At 45.0% G+C, this 22,420-nt stretch overlaps 1 protein-coding gene across 5 annotated transcripts in view; it reads right to left on the bottom strand.

Moving 5' to 3' along the window:
- Positions 1–22,420, bottom strand: part of CAB39L (calcium binding protein 39 like) — a 698,257-nt gene that overhangs the window by 253,459 nt on the left and 422,378 nt on the right. The window lies entirely within an intron of this gene.

The raw sequence follows: 22,420 nt of genomic DNA on the forward strand, positions 1-22,420 counted from the left end.
ATTCTTGATTGAACACAGTGACTTGTTTCTTAAGTCTGACCTCTATATGGTGCTGTAGTAACAGATTTTGTATTGTTTGTATGCTGAGCCTAGTGGATGAGAAACTTCCTGTCGCACGGTCGAAAAACCCTCTTAAAGCGTGGATCCACCTCTCCGGCTGCCTGCCTGACGATTCAGTGAGTACACTTCTCCTCATTTTATTATTTCACGTCGCTCAGTAGTGTTAATTGCACACATTTCCTCGACTTCTCCAGCAGATGACATCTCTACGCATACTTACCACTGACTTACCACTGAGCCATAGCTCCTTGGCGAACCGTCACAGCAGCCGACAGAAAGGGTGCAACCATAATATATGACAGTCAAGGACAACCAGTCCAGAACCCAGGAGTAAGGGCAAACTACCATAAGGCGTCACCCAAAAGGAGACGTCAGATCCGAATAATGAACCAAACAAATGCAACAGTGTCAGAGACTGCAACCGCTAGAGTGCAGGGGAGGCAAGAGACCTCAAGCGGTTGAAGACGATAGAAGGGAAGGAAGGGGGGGATTTAGACCCACATCGGGCAACCCAGGTAATGGTTGTAAAGGACACATGGCATACGGGCCTACCGTCCAATCACAAGGATGGGTAGAGCGAAACAGAATGTAGCCTCGTGAGTCGGAGTGAAGAGACGGGGAGGATGGGCGGGTGTTAAGGAATTTGCTGCTAGACTATGTCTCTACCAGATACATCGTAACCGAAGGCAAGTAACTTGTTCATCTGCTAGAGACGTCTAGCCACAGATTCCTTAACTTAGAATAGATACCACAGCCATACCCCTAGAGGAGGCGGGACTGCAATTGAACCCCACTAAGGTACAGAGAGAACCTAGCCGTCATTAAGATGACCAAAAGACTGTCGCCAACCAAAGGGCGAAACACAGTGGGGACAAAAATGACAGCGTAGCCAACCACCAGACCCCTAGGGCACCACAGCCCATCCCGATAAACACGAAAACACCTTTATGTAGAGGGAATGAGAGAAGGAAAACACCAAGCCAGAACACTGGTGCCGGAGCGAAAAAATGACGAACTTCGAAAGAAGACGAGCAAAAGGGGCATGAAGGATCCGCAGGATCTAAGGTGTCGACAAGAAGTCAGAGCTAGCCCCAGCTAAACAGCCCAAACAGCGTAAAACACTGTTGAACCTGCTCCTGTAAGATACGAAGGCAGCAGGGGCTGATATGGAACAAAAACACACCCAGTAAAGAGACTGGCGTAAAAAGGGAGTTCAGCACCTCACAAGAAGTAGAACTGAACCTATGGGGCCAAAAGACTGGTAAATGGTAGAGTGGAGAGAACGTATACCACCCCTGCATGTACCACTGAGGAAGAGTACTGCTGAGACCCTCGCCGGCCAGACATGAGTGAGAGCATTGAAAGGATGCCCAAACACAACCATCAGGACGCTCATACACGGCCAGAGGGTGCCTGAGTACCATAACAGAAAAGCACCAGAAAGCAAGACAGCAGTAACAACTGAGATGTGCAGAATAGCAAGATGGCAACTGGCCACAATGCCAGAGAAGAGCTGGTGATGTAAAAGGACAGGGCCAAGACCAAAGCAGGAAAGCCCGCACAAGCCATAAGGAAGATCATGGCGCAGAAACGGTCCCGAGAGGATGCCGAAAACCGGCTAAACCCAGGGACTAGGGTACGCTCAAATATACCCACATTTATACAGAAAGTGGAACTAGTCCAGGTTATAAGTAGCGTCTGCCTCCGGTCCGGAAGAGAGGACCAACTCACGGGTCCTAGACGCCAGGAAGAGCGGCGGTAAAGGAGAACCGTCTCCACGAGTCCGCCACATTAAGAATGCCAGCTGAACGTAGTAATCTCTGCGTGGATGCAGCTGGGTTGAGGAGAAAACATCTGGTGAATAAGCCAAAAGGCCGTAACAATTGTATAACAAAGAGGCCCACGGCAACTCCTTACCGGCAAGAACAACCCAGAAGGGGCCGGTGTCAAAGAACGGACCATGTGACAAAAGCATGATGCCTGGCCATGCGAGGTAGATACTACATAGCATAGACTGAGACCAGGAGTGGAAGCACCAGAGACAACAGAGCGATGCGACCCTGTGGGACGCAGTAAATGGGTATATGAATCCAAGAGGGATACCAACAATGAAAACTCCACAGGAGCGAACAACGGCAGATGCAGACACCTGCCACCAGCTAATACCCCACATAGGGCAAGGGTCAACCCCTGGAAAGAAGGGAGGGTCCTCTTAGCAAAACAGACAGTCAGAGGACTGAAAACAAAAACAATTAGCCATACGGCTATGCAGACCATTCAGAGACACCAACCTGTCTCTGATAAACAGGGGCTGTAAGAAAGACCCACAACCAAGAAAAAAAGTCAGTCAGTGACACAGCAGAATTACGGTAGCCCTTACAGAAGCCTGGAAATCGCTGAGTCCGCATGGGACCCAAAAAGATCTATTCCGTTAAACGGCATGTCTTGGAGGCTCTCCCGAATATTATCGGGGAATCGGCTGTCACGCATCCAGGCATGGCGGCGCAAAGCCACCGACCGTGCGAGAGCACGGCCCACAGAGTCTGTGGTATCCAGGGAGGAGCGGATTGAAAACTGTGCCATCTCTTTGCCGTGAAGGACAAGACGGAGAAGCTCTTAGCGCAATTCCTCCAGAAAAGAAGGAAGAAGGTTAGCCACAGAGTCCCAGAGTGTGGAGGACGCACGTGCAAACCCGCATGTAGTGTTTAAAGCGTGGATGGCCTCGCTAGAAGAAGCAAAAAGCTGTCTTCCACATGCATCAGGCCACCTGGACTCCCGGGTGGGAAGAAACAGGGGCAAATGGGAGGAGTCCTGTAACCCAAAAACCACCTGAATTACCAGGCCCTGAGCAGGAGGGACAGGCAAAGTGGATCCCCCAAGGCAGGACAGTGCCTACCAGCAATGCCCGATCAACCGGGGCTCCGGAAGAGGGCCATGCTCATACGGCACGCAGGGCTTCTAATAAAGCACCCCCAAGGGGTAGCAAGGGCTCCACGGTAATGGGCTCGAGATGAAGCAGATCCATTATGGAATCGGGAAGGAGGGGTACCACAGGAGGCTGAAAGCCCAGGATAGCAGCTGCCCGGTTGATAGTCCACGCATAGGCGGCCCCCAGCTCAGTAGTCACCCTAGGAGTGGACAAGAGGCCGTCTGTAGGAAACGGTTGGAGACTAATTTCCCCAGTTGCCATAAAGAGCGGGGCTGGGGAACGAAGGCCATGCCACACTAGGGACCTGCACCAGTGGCTCCCGACCAGGGGAAGCAGCAGCCTCCGAAAAAGCTGTAGCGGATAACGGAGTCGCCCGACCCCGCTGAGGAGACAGAAACGAGGAATCCGGAGGGAGTCAACGCCAGGCATGGACACCAGTGTCGATGAACAGATGGACAGCGGTGGCGATGGATGCCTCGACAGCGGCGTCGGTGGGCGCCGTGCCGGAGTCGACTGGACGTAGACAGCCTCCACGAGGGATGCTACCTCGACGTCGACCGGTGTCGGATGATGCATTGCCCCAGATGTAGGCTGGGTGTGAAGCCCGGCTTTGGGTCTGACGTGGAGCCCAGCTCTGAGCTCGGTGTCGCCGATGTCGCATCTGCCGTCCGCGCAGGAGGCCGCACAGGGCTATGCATTGACTGGTGATGAGAGCCTGGCGTCGACCTCGGCGTCGCTCGCGTCGCTTCCGCCATCCGCGCAGGAAGCCGCACAGGGCTATGCGTTAACTGGTGGAGTGTGCTAGAGCGACCAGGACGGTTTGGGCCACGGCCCAACGTCGTCGCCTCGGCTCCGGAGCAGGAGCACACAACCCTGGTCGGGGAAGGATCCACCGTCGAGGTCCCGGCCTGAGTACCCTCCGCCTCTGTGGGGCCCGAAGGACTCAAATTGTATGCATTTCACTTGGGGAAATTAAACTGATGATAAAGCCACCATCCAGCACAGGTTCACAAAAACATCAGTAGTTATATACGCATTCCAGACAACAGTGAGACATGGCTATCTCTAATCAATTATTCTGATCACCAGGAGAAAATCAAATGTCACCTCACCGCCGGCCAGTTGACTGTCTCCAACATCCTTCCTGGAACAAATTACTTTATATATACCTTCCAACTGTCATTGGAAGTCAGGCATCCCATCCCCGTAGCCAGTATCAAATTGTAATACCTCCTCAGGAAAAGACAAAGGTAGGTTGAATAAATCAAAGGAAGTTTTAGCCTAACATCTCAGCAACAGCTCTGGTAACTGTCCCTGGTAACTGTCAAGTTCCTTCACAGTCTGATTACATGAGTCCACTCTAAAACCTGGGAAAGCTAGGGTTCTAAGGCTTGACTCACTAGCCAGTGACAGCTGCCAGAGTTATCACACTCCAGATTCAGAGTTTCTTAGGTTAAATATGTATTTATTAGGGATTGTGGTTTTATATAATGCTAGAATTTGGAGAAATGTGCACAGGGAAACAAAACACTCACATGCTTTACTAGTTTCAGCTGTCTAGAGTGCTGAAGCTTATATCTCAACGGACTCTGAGAAAGCATTTGATCACCACTGCCTTGCTCACTGTAATTTTAGTTCTATCTGAATGGTTGCCATTGTGTTGATGGAAAACTGTACCATTTCTCATAAGGATGGTATGGCATGTCTTCCTGAAGAGGAAGGATCTTTATCCTACTCAAGTTGCACACCCATTCAAGATTGGAATATGTGCTGTTTCCCTTCCTATTGGCAGAGTCGTTTAAAGGAATGGGAGACCCAACAATATTTAAGACCTTTAGATTTCAGGAAGTCAGTGAGGTGTTTAAAGTCTTTGCGATTTATGAAGGTTTTTGGAGATAAGTTTTAGCCAAGCTGTAGCTCTGCGCCATTATAAGAGATGGGCCCCTTTGCTGTGCTTTGGACGTTATGGCCTTCTAGTGCGGAATGAAGTGCACCCTCAATAGTACGTATGTGGAGAGGAGGACATTCTATTTGACACCTGTAGAGCTGCTCCGTGAGCTCAGTCCAGCCTGACTGATTCATTATCCAATTGTGTTAGGATTGTGTCATACATGTCTGAAACATATTGGCTTCGATTGTTTCGACTGATGTCACTCACACATGCAATATTATTCTTCCTGTAGTGGTTTTCTAGGTCCTCACCGAGAATGATACGCGGCTACCTGCAGCAGCAGCATGCATTCATTAGGGCGCTTGCAGTCAATCTACCTGTTATTCTAGGTTTACTTTCGGGGTGCTTTTTCGATTCACCAGTACGTTAACATCCTTTCAGATTTCTTTCAGGCCCTGTTGCAACTCTTTAGTGATTGTTTTGATTTTGCTCTTAACATTTTGAAACACTTGCAACAAGAAGTCTTTAGTGATGGCCTGAGCCCTCTATCCTCTGCATTTTCTCTGGTGCCTAGATTGCTCCATCCTATCTAGCTTCCATCCTTGCAGGTTGCACACTGCTAAAGCATACCCTTAATGCCGGTTTCTGTTTTATTCCATCCTTCCATCATGGTCCATGCAAGCTGGCAGGGCAACAAGCGATGGGTCAGGTGAGCTATTAGTCTTTGAGGGACCATTACTCTACATGTGTGAGGCCACACCCTATGGGCCCGATTCACAAAGGCAATCTGAGACAAAAGTCTAACTTTAAGACTTTTGGTATTCACAGAGGCCATTTATGAGTAGTATCTTTACGTCCGCAGTCGGACCGGAATCTCCAGCTTGGGCTGTACTCTCCACTCTAGGGCTATACTCTCAGGCATGGGCCGCATGAAGTGTAATTAATGGGCCGGAATGGAATTTTTACAAAAGGAACATTAGGAACGTGTGATAAATGGTAGAGGAGGTCATGAAAATCAATTTGGGCAGGGAAAAGGGTGTGGCCAGACACTGCATCACATCCCAGTTTTTAAATTTGTATCCCGGGCCATTCATTGAGTACACTTCATCTGGCCCGAGCCTGAGAGTACAGCCCGGGTGCAGAGCGTACAGCCTGGGTGCGGAGAGTACAGCCCAGGTGCCAAGAGTACAGTCCAAGCCAGAGATTCCAGCCTGACTGTGGACGTAAAGATACAATTCATAAATTACCTCTGTGAATACCAAAAGTCATTTAGACTTTTGTCTCCGATTGCCTTTGTGAATCGGACCCAATGTGTCCAGAGAACGCCCAAGTCTCCTGTTGTTAATGCTTGAGGTGTGCATAGAGGGCCAACTTCCACCTTTCAGTGCACAGTTCTAGGTAGGGGATGCATCTTCAGTTTGGCACCCTCATTCACACAGGCCTCCAGCACCCTCCACTGCGGTAGACAGAGTCCACAACCAAAGAGACAGCAGCAGCTCAGTTTTCAGGTCTTCATGGATGAACCGCTCTAGGAAGTCATGTACGGCCTGCCTTTGTGCACCTCGTCCCCAGCCCCAGTGTGCAGGATGTTTGTCTGCAAACATGCTGCAGTGAGAATGTCCCATGGTACGGCAACCATCAGTTAAAGACTGTCCAGCTGCCCAAGACCCTCAAAAAAGTCAGTGCAGCAGATGAGACATCCTGCATCGTTACCAAGGCTTTATCTGTTTGAAGCGGGAAGGAACACTAACTGGATACCACTCCCCCACCCATTGCTATCACCTCCGGTGTGGATGAGGCAAGACTTCAGGACCCATTTCAAGCAGAGCAAGGAGAAGCACAGGGTCTCATCCACCTGCTATTTACTGAGGGCTACTCTATCCATTTGGATGGCCAACTCACCAATACTGTCTCCCACAAACTTTGCCTGAGCCAGAAACTGTCTCGAAGTAGCCAACTCACTCCCCATCAGGGAGTTTATCTTCCAGTGGCCAACATGTTGCGGAAGGCCAAGAAGCCCAGCCCGAGCCAAGAATCTCTTCATGGACCGTGTATGACATTCCAGAGGTAGCATAATTGACATCACACAGCCGTTAACCTTAATGACAACACATCAAGTGACAGTATATGACCGTTGGCCCTTTTTCCTCCCAGAAAGTCATGTAGCATGACATTAACCCTGAGGACATCAAAATATTTAACATCTTTGAAATTTCATAACATGATGTTATGTTAATCATGCACAGCGTGCATGATTAACATAACAACATAACATAACAAAGACAAATATTTATTTTAGATACCACTTTTATATTAGGGATCTTTGAAAATGCTGTCGCATGAAATACTGCTAGCTAGGGAGCAAAGTGAGTGAGCCAGACCCCTTTTTGAGGAGCTTGGGGGAAGTTCTCTCTCTGAGATTTCTTTTTATAAATGGGATAAAATAGTGCAATTAAAGCACAATTTCCACATACTTTTCTACAACGCTATAGCCTCTGAAAAGACATTCATTAAATATAACAAGCCAATGAATCCTGAACATACCCAGAAGTTGACCCCTTTTTTCCATAACTTTACTACGGGTGCAACCATAACTTAAAAATACATCCAATATGCCTGTGTGAGAATTTGGCTATTAATGTTGTCCATATGCCATAGGCGATCCTCATGTCAAACATTACCTCAGAATTTTAAGGTCAGCATTTTGTCATTGCTGCCCACCTCCCATACATCACGGTTGTCTTCTTCTGAGCCAGGAATTTCCTCCAATGTGCTAGTACCAGCAATTTACTGTGGGTGCCCCCTATGCCAAGAATTACCTCTAGCATGCCAGTATCAGTACTTTTCCATGGGTGACCATTATGCTAATAATTAGCCCTAGTATACTAGTGCCAGTATTGTACAGTGCTGCCTCTACAAGACAGAAATTACCCTCTGTATACCAGGGGAAAAAGCAGACCTGCAAACATAACACATTCTTACGTATGATCATTTACATTCACTCATACTCATTCTCACTCACATACACTTTCACACATTCATTTTCACTCACTCTCTTGCACTCATCCTTACTCATTCTCCCTCATTCACACGCACTCCCAATCATTCTTACTGACTCACTCATACTTTCATTCACTTGCACTCATTCTAACACTCCCTCCCTCTCACTTATTCTCACTCACTGACTCACTCATTCACTCTTACTTTCCTTCATGTGTATGTACACTCATTCCCACTCACACTCACTCACAATCATTCATACTCATTCATTCTCTCACTTGCGGTCAGTCTTTCCCTAACTGACTGACTCACACAACCTGTCTTACTCATACTCACTCACTGGCATGCATCCTCACTTACCACCTGTCACTGACTCTCGCTCACTTTTATTCACATACACAAATGCTTACATATGTAAGCAGACATGCACGATCACAAAAACACATGCTTTCTCTAACAAACATACTCTCACCCACAAGCAAGCACGCAACATACATTTAAAATGTAATTACCTTAGCTGCCAGTTAGGGTCCCATTTCAGCTCCCATTATGCTCTATTTCTTACTACACTGAATACCAGAATGTCATTAACAATTAGTATAATTAACAAGCATTTACAATGCAATAGGTCTCGCATTATTAAAGTTTGAGCTATCGGCATTGTAAATGACAATGTCTTTTATTCATTTTTTTTAAAACCTGCAATCGGTACACGTACAGTCCGTGCTTACGATGAGCAAGGCTGGCAGTAAAAGAGACTGCCAGCCTTGCTTCTCATAAGCATGGACTATAAGTACAAAGTGCTTGTTTACGCACCGAGTAAACTGGGTGGCATTGCTGTGTCACAGGAGTAAACAGGCTGGTGTTGGTACAGGAGTAAACGGGCTGGGATTGCTGGGGCACAGAAGTAAACCGGGTAGTATTTCCGTGGTACAGGAGTAAACGTGCTGGTGTTGCTGAGGCACAGGAGTAAATGGGCTGGTGTTGCTGGGGCACAGGAGTAAACGGGATGGTGTTGCTACAGGAGTAAACGGGCTGGTGTTGCTACACGAGTAAACGGGCTGGTGTTGCTACAAGTATAAAAGAGCTGGTATTGCTGGGACACAGGACTAAACTGGGTGGTATTGCTGTGGCCAGGAGTAAACGGGTGGTATTGCTGTGGCAGAGGAGTAAACAGGTGGTATTGCTGGGGCACAGAAGTAAACTGGGTGGCATTGCTGTGTCACAGGAGTAAACGGGCTGGTGTTGCTGGGGCACAGGAGTAAACGGGGTGGTATTTCTGAAGTGAAAAATTAAAGTGTGGTGCTGAGAAAAAACCACACAGGGGTATTTCAAAGGAACAGTTACATTGAGTTTGCAGGACGGAGTTTGGGGGTCGGTGGGGGTGTCGTCCAGTAGTGAAGAAGTTGAGTGACTCAGGGCGGTGGTACTGGGTGCAATAGAGCCAGGGCTGGTGATCAGCATGACAGTTGCAGGGAGGCTGCTTAGGGAAAGGCCCGAGAGCGGGGATACCCTGGGAGCTGGGGTAAGATTGGCACACTGGTGTTTGAGACTGCCAGTGCCGAGGAGAAGTGAGTGAGGGTGCACAACTGGCACAGCTGGGAAGGACACCTGTTGGTGAAAGCGGCACAGCTTGGGGTTAGGACACATTGGCTCTCTGGGAATCGAACTCCTGGGCGAGGAGTCCCCAAGACTCTGCAGATTCCACACATATTTCTCTCTCTACTTGAGTTAATAGCCAGACAACGTTTAGAAGACCACAAAGGAAAAACAAGGCCCTGGGAGAGCTGTACGTGTACACTTCGGGCAGTGCACACCTTGCTACACACATTGTCCCACTCACGCACACACACTCTCTCTCTCTCTCTGTATGGCATGGGATATGCGGAGTATGACGCCATCGGATTGCTGTAGGCGCACACACACACACACACACACATCTGCACAGACTCGCACGCGGCGGTTAAGGGGTGTAAATACATGCACACTGGAAGTCATGACATAAACTAACGGGCCAGGGGGATCTGAACACGTGCACATAAGCACATGCACACACAAACATACACAAACAGACGCACATACTGCTAGGCGTGACAGCAACACTGCAAGATATGGGGATCAGTGCAAGGACGCACACTGGAAGGTATGATACGCACATACATGTTCAGGGGTGGATGTAAACACGCGCACAGACACAAACAAGACAGCCCTAAATAAACACACACCTCGGCGTGAGTGGCACACCAGGGTCCAAAGACACACAGACTCACAGCTGAACACGGCGGCGTACTTCCACGGAACCCGAAGGCGGACAGATTGTGCCCCGGACACGAATCAAACAAGCACTGGTGGTGAACATGCCTGTTCCGAGACAGGCTTATAGCAGAGAGCCTCACAGACAGACACAAGCGGATACAAACAGTGCGTAGACGCACACACAAACAGACAGAGGCGGACTCACGGCGAAACACTGAGGCAGTCAGGCACACTCACTGCAAGCACCCATACACATTTACGGCGTCTTAGAGAGGCAGGTCGGGTCACAAGCACCTTTACAGGCAGACAGACTTGTTGCCAAGCAAGCAGTCACAGTGACAGGTCCACAGGCCCACACTAGGAAACACTCGCAGACAGACACACAGACTGGCAGTGGAAGGGTCACAGAGTTACAGACAGGGTCACATACAATCTGTTTCCCAGAAAGACGGGGTGACAGAAAAGCAGTCAGGCAGAGACTCTAGATGCAGAGCACCCAGACAGGGTGGCAGCAGACAGGCAGACAGAAGCAGGCAGGCCAGACAAATAGACAACCCCTACACAGAACGACATCCGGCAAACATACCCGAATGCGCAGAAAATAACGCGACACAGACCGCATGCGCCTGCCCTCACCCCGGAAGCAGAGCCATTCAGGGTAAATTTGGGGAGTCGCGAAAGTTTGGAGACAGCCAGAATCCTGGTACATCAAAGGCTTTTTGGGGCGCACAAAACTAATTCTACCTTCAGATGTGCGGCAGGCCTGCTTCATAACGACAGTAAACCAGCGTGAGGAGAGACTCCCGCAAAGTGAAGTCTGTGACCCGCATGATCAGTTGTTGGTTAATGTTAAATAAAATGTTCTTTTTTTATTTCTGCACTCAAAATAAGGGGTTTGGGATATTGTTAGGTTAAGCTAAGTTCGTAGATTTATATAGGGAAGCTTATCCAGGAATCTGTCCATAGGCACGGAGGAAGAGTGCTGCCGAGGCTCGAACCCAGATCCCCAGCTCCCGAGTTGACAGTTCTGACCACTGTGCCAAATCCTATCGTCTGTTGACGGTACAACCTTTATTTAGTAATGATCGCTTCGTCTGTGTCGCACAGAAAGGACACATCATTTTACATGACTAAACGGGAGAAGGCAAACTAAAAACAAGGTGGAGAATACTAAAATGACAAGCCTGAGGGTGGGGATGTGACATAAACACAGCAAGTTGCAGAGATAAGAAAAAAAGGAACCGCCGGAATGCCTAGTGCGCAGGGAACCGTAGAGCGCGTCTCACCGTTGGGTCTCATGTTGCAGCACAGGGCGGCCACCAGCATCAGCCTGGTCTCCATCTCGCCTCCTTGTGTTCTCCCAACACCAGTCTGCGCCTCTTGTTCCTGACAGCCTCGTAAGTACGTCTTACACGGAGAACCGCCGCAGGCACGGGGGCCGCAGAAGGCTCCCGCCTTCAACCTCGAGCGCATTGGGATGATGCCGGCAGGGACAGCGCAAGTGGAGTCCCTCCTGAATGACAAACAGCGCTTCTCCTCAGCCTTGCACAAAGCGCCGACCCGCTGACAACTCAGGCTGATGGGGCTGTCCAGGCGAGCGCGTGGTGGGTGGGAGCGCTTGAAAGTTAAGAGGCCCCTGCGCGTGCTCATCTGCTGTCCGAGGGCAAGATCCAGGCGCGAGCTGAAAGACAAGCCGTGCGCATGCACATGTGCTGTCGTGAACCAAGCTGATAGACACGCCGTGAAAAGCAGGCGCTGCCCGGGTGAGGAGCGAAGAAGCCCCTCCCGCCTGGCGTCGACGAGTCTTCCGTTTCAAGGCTTCTTGGTTGGTTGGCTATCAGTCAGAAACCAATCAGAAACCTATCAGAAACCAACCAATCAGAAACCTTGACTTCCACCGGCACCAATCCCAGCGTGGCTCCTCGTCTGACGTCAGAGGAGCTGCGCTCGGGGATTTCTGAGGCTCCCGACCTTCCCGGGCTGCGGCGGTGTTTACGCTGAGGCAACTTACTTAGAATTTCCCTACAATGCCGCTGTGGGAGGCGGCGGTGATTTTAAACAGCGCTCCTTCTTGCACAGAGCTCCACAGTGCCTTCCCATGCGTAAGGGGAGAGGAGCCCGGTGAGTGGGGTTGAGGGTGGGGGTGTACGCGCGTGTGTCTGAGTGTGTATGTGCGTGCGTGTGTCTGCTTAAGGGGGGGGTGGGTGTGTATGCAGCGTGTGTCTGTTTAAGGGGGGGTGCGTGTGTGTGTGTATGCAGTGTGTCTATGTGCGCATGCGTGAGTGTGGCTTGGTTTCAGAATGGGAAAATGAGGCACGGCGACGTGCGCGCTCACGAGGTAGAATCTCCGGCAGGAGACGCTCGTGACAGTCTGCTGTCTACATTCCCCTGAAAGTGATGACATTAGTTGTCTCGCTAGACGCAAAAGCTTTGCTTTTGCGTACATCTAGCGAGACCTAAAAAAGGAATTAAAAAAGGAAGAAAACAAGAAAGGGGAGAGGCGACCCCTAAATGGTATTCATGCATCACAGTTTGTCACAAGCACGGAGTCTCAGCCTCTCTCCACACCACAAATGACATTCATATACGTCACTCCCTCATTTTGGCATGCGTGCATTGTTTGGAGGTGCTGATGCAACTCCTCACCTGGCCCACTTCTCCTACCATCGCAGGGCCAGGGGGTTGCTTACACTATCACTATTACAGCCCCATGGCGAACCATTGATGGATTCAATATCCAGCGACCCAGACATGGCCGGGCTGGAGCCACAGCCCTGTGCCTTTGCATTTTAAAAGCATCCAATATTGCCAAAGTTAACAGTGGCGGCAAATGATGAGCACGAGAAGGGCAGCTGAAGAGAGGAAGAAGGATGGCAGGAGAGGGGTGGGAGAGGCAGAGAAAATCCGCAGAATGGAAAAGAGGGGTGTTGGTGGAAAGGAAGAGCATGACACCGCTGTTTGGTGCCTAGATAGATTATGAAAGAACCAGCCATATTGCTGGCATTGGATGCAGAGAAGGCATTCAATTCACTTGAGTGGCCCTAGTTGATGGCAATCCTTGGAAAGATGGGGCTTGGTTCCTCCATTTTAGCATGGGTCAAGCTTTTACACAACAATCCGATGGCCAGAGTCAAGGATAATGTCAGTGGAATTTAGGCTAAGCAAGGGGACAAGAGGGGTTGCCCTCTGTTCTTCGCATTGACCCTGGAGCCGCTGACAAATTGGATAAGAGGGAATGCCCTGATTTGTGGTCTAAGGTGGGACCCAGACTGGTAAGATGTAATTTCTCTCTATGCAGACGATCTAATGGTGCATCTAGCAGACATGGATCTTAGAAATCCCGTACTTAACTCACATATTGGAGTCCATATAAATGGCGTAAGTCAGTGGCGTTCCCGTTGACAGAATGACGACCAGTTACCAGGTGTGTTTGCCCCCCACGATTGGAGGAGGGGGGTTTTAACTACTTGAAAATTACCTTTAATCAAGTGCTATTTCAAAGTAACAACCGGGGCAGAAGACTATAAGAGGGGTGTGGGTACTCCCATTGTTAGGTAGAGCTCTATAAAATGCTCTTTCTGCCAATATTTTTTTATGTGTTACAGAATACAACATTTGAGGTCCCTGAACGCTTTTTCCAGTTGCTATATGACAGGACCCGCTTGTTGTTGTGGGTCTGGACGGCTCGGAGGACAGCCCTATCCAAAAGAAAATCTTATAATGGGGCACTCCACCACCAAATCTACAACTATATCATTGGATAACCCAGCTACTGTTGATTAATAAATGGGTATTTGCCTCACAGTAGGAGAGCCTCACTTTCAGCAGTTAGAAGAGCAACGAACTGAAGAGATCCGTCAGCCAGTTATATGGTGAGAGTCAGCTTGCTAAGTTCCCCACAGTGAGTACTAAGGTAATTTAGACAAGGAGAAAGGCGACACAAAAATTGGGGTGAAAGGGGAAACATACACTGGACCAATGGAAGTGTGATCCCATGGGTATATCTAGGGTTGGGGACGTATGGAATGAGTACGGGATGGTATCATTCACTGTGTTACGAGAACAATTTGAGCTGGCGGAGAACCAAGACTTGCACCATCAACAGGTGAACCATATTCTTCACCACAAAGAGCTGCTACACGATTTGGCAGAAGAAACACCACTAGAATATAGAATTCTGGGAGCACCCTTCAACAAATATGCAGTTCTGAAGATCTATACTACCCTACTTAATGATAGTCAAAACCTAACGCCTAAAGTCTAACGGCTAGGGCGCTCGACCTCGGGAACTGGGTTTGAGTCTTGGTAATGACGCTAAAACATCCTGTGATTCTGGGCAAATCACTTCATCTCCCCTTGCCTAACAAAAATGAATGTGTGTCCTCATGTAATGTAACTGGTGCTATGTAAAGCGCTCTGGTACCCGATTCGGATTAAGTTTGCGCTACATAAAACTCTACAAAAAAAAAGTTGAGAGAGAAAAGGAAACAAGATCTGGGGAGGTTAGAGGATGCAGACTGGGGAGAAGCTTGTAAATATCTATGAGAGGTGGCCATAAGGGCCAGATTTTGCTTGGTCCAACTATAAATATTACATAGGGCCTGGGGTCGTCCATGGGGACAGGGATATTGAATGGGAGCGAGGAGAAGAACAGTTATGACTATTGAGAGAATCCACAGAATGTACCCTTCAACTAGTAGCTCTGGTTATCGAGGGAGGGAGGCGTTCAGACGTTGGAGTTATGGTGGGAGTCCAATATGGACTGGTGCATGCAGGCAGGGCAACTGGTATAAAAAGAGCGAGGATGCCCCCAAAAATGTAATGGAATATGGGATCCATGGAGGGACGTAAGGGGGACCTTGAATGACGTTTGGGGTAGTGTTAAAGTGAGGGATGGTTGCAATACGTTTCTGGAAGGAAGTATCTGCTCGGCTCGGTCTGGGTTATAGTTCGTAAGTCAAGCGGAGGCAGCAAATAGCCGAGTTAAGATACATATGCACCTGCTAGGCACTGCAATTCTGGATACGGAGTTTGACCTGATCTGTCAGCCGTGAAGTTACATATATAATGGTGTTGTGTTCATGCTATAATGAAAAAAATACTTTAATCATTTTTTTTTAAAAGGGAGCTCGACACCGAGCTGCAGCAGAGCTGATTATCGAACATTCTGAAGTAGGGCTGAGAAGAGAGCTGGGGTGGCGGAGGTTGTGAGAGCAAGGGAATAAGCATGACTGTGCTGTAAGGTTTAAGAAAGAAGCAAAACATGCATGCACCCTGATGGAGCGAGATAGAAAACAAAATTTTGTTTAATCTCGTGAAGTCACATTTCCATAACATGAATAATAATATTAATGATTTGTGATATGTCGTGCTAATACAACTTAGATTAAACTTTACACATGGGGGGACTAACATGTATGCTCATAAACGTGCATAATTGTTGCATCTTTTTGTTCGTGCAAAATAATAAAATAATTTATTGTTTTCGTTTTTGTCATTACTAACTGCTGCAAACTTAAGAGAAGCATGTGCTTGTTTTGCTTTTCCTTGTCTGTGTGATGTCATTTCTACTATTCTAGGTGCATATGAGTCTCATGGAATAACGGAGATTGGTAGATATAAACGCTGCTTTATTTGTTTGCTTTGGCTAGGTAACATTTTGATTAATCGGGTGGGTTAATTAATTAGTAAATCTTGGGGTGGATACAGAATCTACATTATTTCTTACATTAATACTTTTCTTGTGTTTGTTTTATATTAGAAATCATAAGTTGTCTGCTTTTGGGCCTTGTCTGCCCGAACTACAATATGCTGAATTTTACTTCTGCAAAAGTGCTGAGACGCCCATTCTGAAATAAATTATTCGTCAAAAGCTGCGTTCACAAAGCAAAAACTAACGTGCTATCGTCATTCTGTCGGACATGGCCAAGGTCGAAAAAGAACATTTTGTCAGTCCTTAACTTGGCATCCGCGGAAGTCAATTGAAAGTCAATGGACGCTGCGAGAATGACTTTATACAATTGTTGCAATACAAGGAAGCTCCTGGTTGCACTCGGAAGGGACAATGGTCTCTAAGAAATATGATTTAATGGAAGTTTTGAAAAGTGGGTGACATGTCACTTGTCACTCTCAGCCAATGGGACGTCGAAGATTTCTGAAAACTTTCCTTTGCGTAGTTTAGTTAGCGTAGAAAGGTATAAAAAGTCATGCCCCTAGGGATGGGCTGGCTGCTGCTTTCTGACTTTCCGATGAGGGTGATGTGCTGACGGACTTTGCGTGGAGCACGTAAGAATCCTCAAAGAACTTTTCTTTAATTTCTATCTATTTAGCTCAGTTAGGGAATTAGGTTTTAGAAATGCTAAACTTTAAATATTCACTTTGATTTTGATTCACTTGCTTAAATTGTATTTTTCTCATATTTCTTTACAATCATGCTTGCTTTATTGCAAATAAAATTCATTTATAAAACTATCAACTTATATACCATAATTTAGTAAATAAAATCTTACTTTTGACAAACAAGCTGGTCTTGGTTATTCAGGAGTGTAGGTTACTATTAGCTAGATCACGTCGCCAATGGTGGTCATCTAAATGGTTAAGTTTTATTCTAATGACAATATTCCTTTCGCAGATGTATGAAATGTATATAGTTTGTAGATAATATGTATATAGATTTAATCTGACCACCTGATTCAGTAGGCCCAAAATATGTCAGGTTTATAAATGGGTCCATATTTAGTATAAAAATTTGTTTATAGGTTATGAAGTTGGGTAGCGTTGTTTATGATATATTTTCTATAGGCCGCTGGATCAATTCTCTGGTAGCAGAAATTGATGGTTGCTAAGAGTAACCAAGGTAATATGGTGGTTGCTAAGGGTTACTAAAACGTTATGGTATAGAAATAGGATCGATGTTTTAACACATGTTGAGTTCGTTTTTCGTGCTATCTGTAAGCTATACCGGTATAGATTGTGTGGCGAGAAATTAGTCACGCAAGCCATCTGTTCTGTTTGTAGTGATATCGCCGAGTATCACAAGAGGTATCGCCGTGTACCATAGTGTTGTCGCCGAGCAGCACAGTTTTAGGGCTAGGTGTGAATCTTGTATAGTGAGGGTTTTCTAAGAAATTAGAGCAGCATGAGAATAGGGACAAAGCGCCTTCCATAAAACTCACTGTAATGAGAGTATTAGTTATATCAGAGCTTGAGTGAAGGGTAAATTAGCGTCGGTGCATGATTATCTATAAACAGGTTAGAGTCCTGTACGGGTACATGTTTCATATCTATAAACAGGTGAGAGTCCTGTACGGATTTCATGTGTGTCTGAAGTTAGGGAAATTTCAGTGTGAAAGTGCGAGTTTGAATTGTATTTTATGTTCAAGTGGAACTCTTAGAACTTTCACTTCGCGGTGGGTTCAGAGCTAAGCGAGTTCATAATTATACGTGTTAGAAGGGTGGGGTAAGGGTTACTCTACTGACAATTGAATATTATCCTTAGTGTGAATAGCGCCGTCTATTCCGAAGTGTGGATACTTGAATGTATGTAAACTATCCTAAATAGTGAAACGAACAGATGTTGTCTTTATAGTCATTGTTAAGAATTAATTTACACTGAAAAGTGTTCTTAAAATGGCGTTGTGAAAAGATTTTGTGAAGGAGGGGTAAGCACCAGGAGTGAGAAACGAGAAACCGCAGCTGCTGTGTACGTCACAGAGCCGCGCTAGGATTGGGCGACCTACGTCACAAGCTATATTCTGATTGGCTCTTGAGTCTCTGACGACTTGTGAGCTGATTGGTCTTTCGGAAAAACTCCAAATTTATTGGTTGAGCAGAAAAGTGACGTAGCTCAACTGTCATTGGCTTGTTGGTGTATTTCGCGCACGGATTGGTTGTTTTTCGGAACATCCCGGAAATATTTTACGAACGATTTTGTGAATTAGTTTTAACTCTTAAAAATGAGTTATCATTTTAAACATGTTGAGAAAAAGCCAACATTACTTCAGAAGTTTAAGAATTTATTTTCACCTGACAAGAAAATCGAAACGCGAGGTGGTAAACTACTTCATAAGTATAAAACACCTGCAGCGTATATGGAAGGTGAATATGGATATCATACTGTCTTATGGTTCGATAGTTGGAAACGATATACTAAGAACGACGGTGTTTTAACTTGGCCTGATGATGGTTCATTTAATGTAAAAGTTTTAAGAAATTTACGAGAGAAAATGAATGCTCTTGTTCCGAAACCGAGACCAACTCAATTTGAAGCTTTAGTTGAGTGGGAAGACGAGATGTATCAATTACAAAGAGAAGCTAGTGGAATTAAAAGACCTTCTAAAAATCCACCTTGGAGAAGAGAAACTCATGAAGATAGATTGCGAATGTGGAGACAGGGAAACATGAGTGAAGGATTGTATTTAATTCATGAAATGGTAATGGGTACTCCTACAGGGAAATCTATGGAAAGTGAATCTGAGGATGCAGTAATGGAAGAAATATATACAACTGCTAGAAAGAATCAGCCTTTGAGACCTCCTAGATCATGGTCTACTCCGGTGGTTTCTACTGAATCTTCACCGAGTGCACCTCCAATTAATGAAGCTCCTAAACTTTATCCTAATAATTGTGAAATCATTGAAACTCCTAGAAGACCAGAATTCGAGAATGCTCGAAATGAAGGTAGACATTTTACAATGGCTCCAAGAGCAAGAGAACCTCCAAAAGATTATACAAGAGAGGCAAGAAATGTTGAAGATGTTGATTATAATGAATATATAAGATCAAAAGAAGAATTAATAAAAAGAATGACAAAAGGCATGGAAGCTGTGACAGTTCCAGTAACAATTGGTCCTGTTCAACCCGTATTTGACCAAAAGGAAACAAACAAAACTGGATTAACTATTCCTTTAAATACAGAAATTCAAAAGGCTGCTGAAAAATTTTATTCAGATTTATCTGAAATAAACACTTCTAAATCGAGAATGCCTGATTTAACCTTTAATGAGGATTTATCTCCAAAAACACCAATGGGTGCTATATCAGATATAGGGAGTCCTGAAGTCAGGGTAACCACACCAAAACTTGATGTGGCCAAATTAAAAGCGAATATCGAAGAATTAATAATTGGAACAATTGGTCCAGATAGTTTAAATTACTATCGAGATGATGAACTACTGTTCATTTGTAAAAGCATACAGTGGAAAACAAAAAACAAATATGATCAACTAGAGGATCTAGCAGCAGAACTTGAAATTGATGTGAGCAAACAAAAGAATTTTGCAAAACATTACAGATTAGACTTTTCAGAAAGTGACATTGAGAGTTTGAACTCAATGGGAAGAATAGTTCATATTAAAGATTTGATTGTCTATATCAAAAAGCTAGGAGAACTGAATAAATGGAGAGTAAAATGGACGAAAAAGAAGGAAGATGAAAGATTGGAAAAATTGTCAAAACAATTTCCAATGAGAGAAATTGCAGGTGGAGGATATGTTCATGTCCCTTGGTCGAGACAGGACATTCTGTTATTTACAAATGACTTTCCAAAATTGAGGGAAAAACCAGTTGAGTGGTACAGGCAAGTCGATAGATTTATTAAAGTGTCAAAAGTTCTGTGGATTGATTTAGATGGATTTTTTGATATTGTCGTTCCATCTGATCTTTGGACAGAATGCAAAATATCGATTAGTTGGCCAAAAACAGAACCTGAGCGAATTAAAGAAACAGGTGCTCCAAATCCACTTGTAATGGATTTCTATGAGAAAGTAATTGTTTGGATGAAAAACAAAATTCCACCCAAAGAAGTCGATTGGGTTAAAATAGAAAGAACAGAACAGGAAACAAAAGAATCAGTTCATTCTTTTTATGAAAGACTACTGTTAATTTTTAAACAATACAGTGGTTATGAAAAATTAGATGAAAAAGACATGAGCCATTTTGTCTATAGATTTGTTTATGGATTAAAACCTGAAATTGGAGAAATGATCAGAAATAGTATTGTCGGATGGCAATCACTATCTGTAGATGATATTCTAAGAAAGGCAAAGTATTGTAGCGATGAAATAGAAGTAAAACAGAAGAAGCTGAAGGAGAAAGCCATGTGGGCTCAGGTAAAGGTGGCTGAGCAACAGATTGCCAGCATGGGAAATAAGAACACTAATTTTGTTCAAACTGGAAATACAAACCAGATACAAGGAAAGTTTAAAAGTAATAATTTCCCAAAGAAATTTAGCCCAAAGATTGAGGAGTTGAAACAAAGATTACCTTGTTTTAATTGTGGCGAAATTGGACATTGGAGAGACGAGTGTCCTCATCCTCCTAAAAACTTAAAGAATCCCTTATTGAATCCACAGATGCAGAATGGTGTTGACCTGCAGCGACAGCTACAGATGCAACAGGGGTTAAACGAATTTAATATTCAGCGACAGTTACAGCAACAGCAACAACAACAGGTGAATAATCGTCAAGACCAATTGCCACAACCACCTTTTCCGAATTGTGGGGGAGTTCAAAAATATAATCCAAACGTGGGATTTCAGGGAAGTGAACAGGTAATAAAACCACAAAAACAGCAAAAGCAGCAAAGGGTTCAAATGCAAAATGCTTCACAACAATTTTTATTAGCAGAAAGTCAAGACAGCGATTTTGATGATTATTGTTGACGGTGCCCGAGAGAGGAGGAAGAGTGTGTTGTTGGAGCCACTCTTGAGGTTGACCAGTCTGGTCCTTTTGTAAACGGGAAAGTTAATGATGTAGACATCACTTTTCTAGTGGACACTGGTGCTACCCGTTCTACTGTTAGATCAGTGGAAATTGAAAACCTACCTCTCTCTGGGGATACCATCCAAGTTGTCGGAGTAAGTAATCAGCAAATTAAAACTGACTTAACTGATCCAGTACCAGTTGAAATTGGAAATTACAGAGACAAACACAGATTTGTGGTTTGTAATAGTAGTCCAGTAAATCTATTGGGCAGAGACATCCTATGTAAAATGAATTGTAGAATATATTGTTCTCCTGATGGAGTTGAGTTACAAACAATGGAGGAAGATGGTTTATACAGAATGACAATGATGATGATGGAAGCAGAAGAAACAAAATTGTTTCCTGCATTTGAAGAAAAAGATTTACCTGAAGAACTCAAAGAAACAGTGAAATCTGAAATATGGGATTTTACTGGAAATGAGATGGGTCTAATGAAAAACGTAGATCCAGTAAAAATTACATTGAAACAGGGAATAGAATTTCCAAACACTCCACAATATAAAATGAAAACAGAAACAATTGAAGGTATTACACCTATAATTGAAAAATTAATCAAGCAAGGTGTATTAAAGGAAATGGAGAGTAGCTCTTGTAATTCACCAATTATGGGAGTTAAAAAGTCTAACGGAACATTTAGAATCGTACAAGATTTGAGAAAAGTTAATCAAATTGTCGTTCCATGTTGTCCTGTGGTTCCAAATCCAGCAGTAATTCTATTTCAGATTCCACATGATGCTGAGTGGTATACAGTCATTGACCTTTGTAATGCATTCTTTACTGTTCCCTTACATCCAGACAGTTATGAAATATTTGCTTTCAGATTCCAAGGTAAGACCCTCGGATGGTCAAGAATCCCTCAGGGCTATACAGAAAGTCCTTCAATTTTTAACGAACTGTTAAAAAGATCATTAGAAGACCTAGACTTACCTGGTAGGTCTACGCTAGTGCAGTATATTGATGATTTGTTAATAGCTGCAAAGACAAGAGAAAATTGTGTAACAGACACCATAATTCTGTTAAATCGCCTTGCAGAAGAAGGACATAAAGTGTCCCCAGCAAAACTACAGTTTTGCAAACAAGAAGTAAAATATCTTGGTCACAGAATTGCAAAGGGAAAAAGACAAGTAACAATAGAAAGAATAAAAATGATTCAAGCAATGTTACCACCAAGAACACAAAGACAGGTCAGAATGTTCTTGGGAATGGTTGGTTACTGTCGACAATGGATAAGTGGATTTTCAGTAATTGCAAAACCACTACAAAGACTGACAAAGTCAGATGTAAAAGATCCAATTATTCTCAATGATGCTGAGATGGATTCTTTTGAGAACCTGAAAAAGAGCTTATGCCAAGCTCCTGCTTTAGGTATGCCAAATTATGAGAAAGATTTTGAACTGTATTGCAGTGAGAGAGAAGGATGTGCATTATCTGTGTTAATTCAGAGACATGGAAATTTAAAGAAACCTATTGCATACTTTTCTGCAGTTCTTGATCCAATTGCAAAAGCATTACCAGGTTGT

Source organism: Lissotriton helveticus, chromosome 8 (assembly GCF_964261635.1).
Source record: "Lissotriton helveticus chromosome 8, aLisHel1.1, whole genome shotgun sequence".
In the NCBI taxonomy this organism is placed as follows: Eukaryota; Metazoa; Chordata; class Amphibia; order Caudata; family Salamandridae; genus Lissotriton; species Lissotriton helveticus.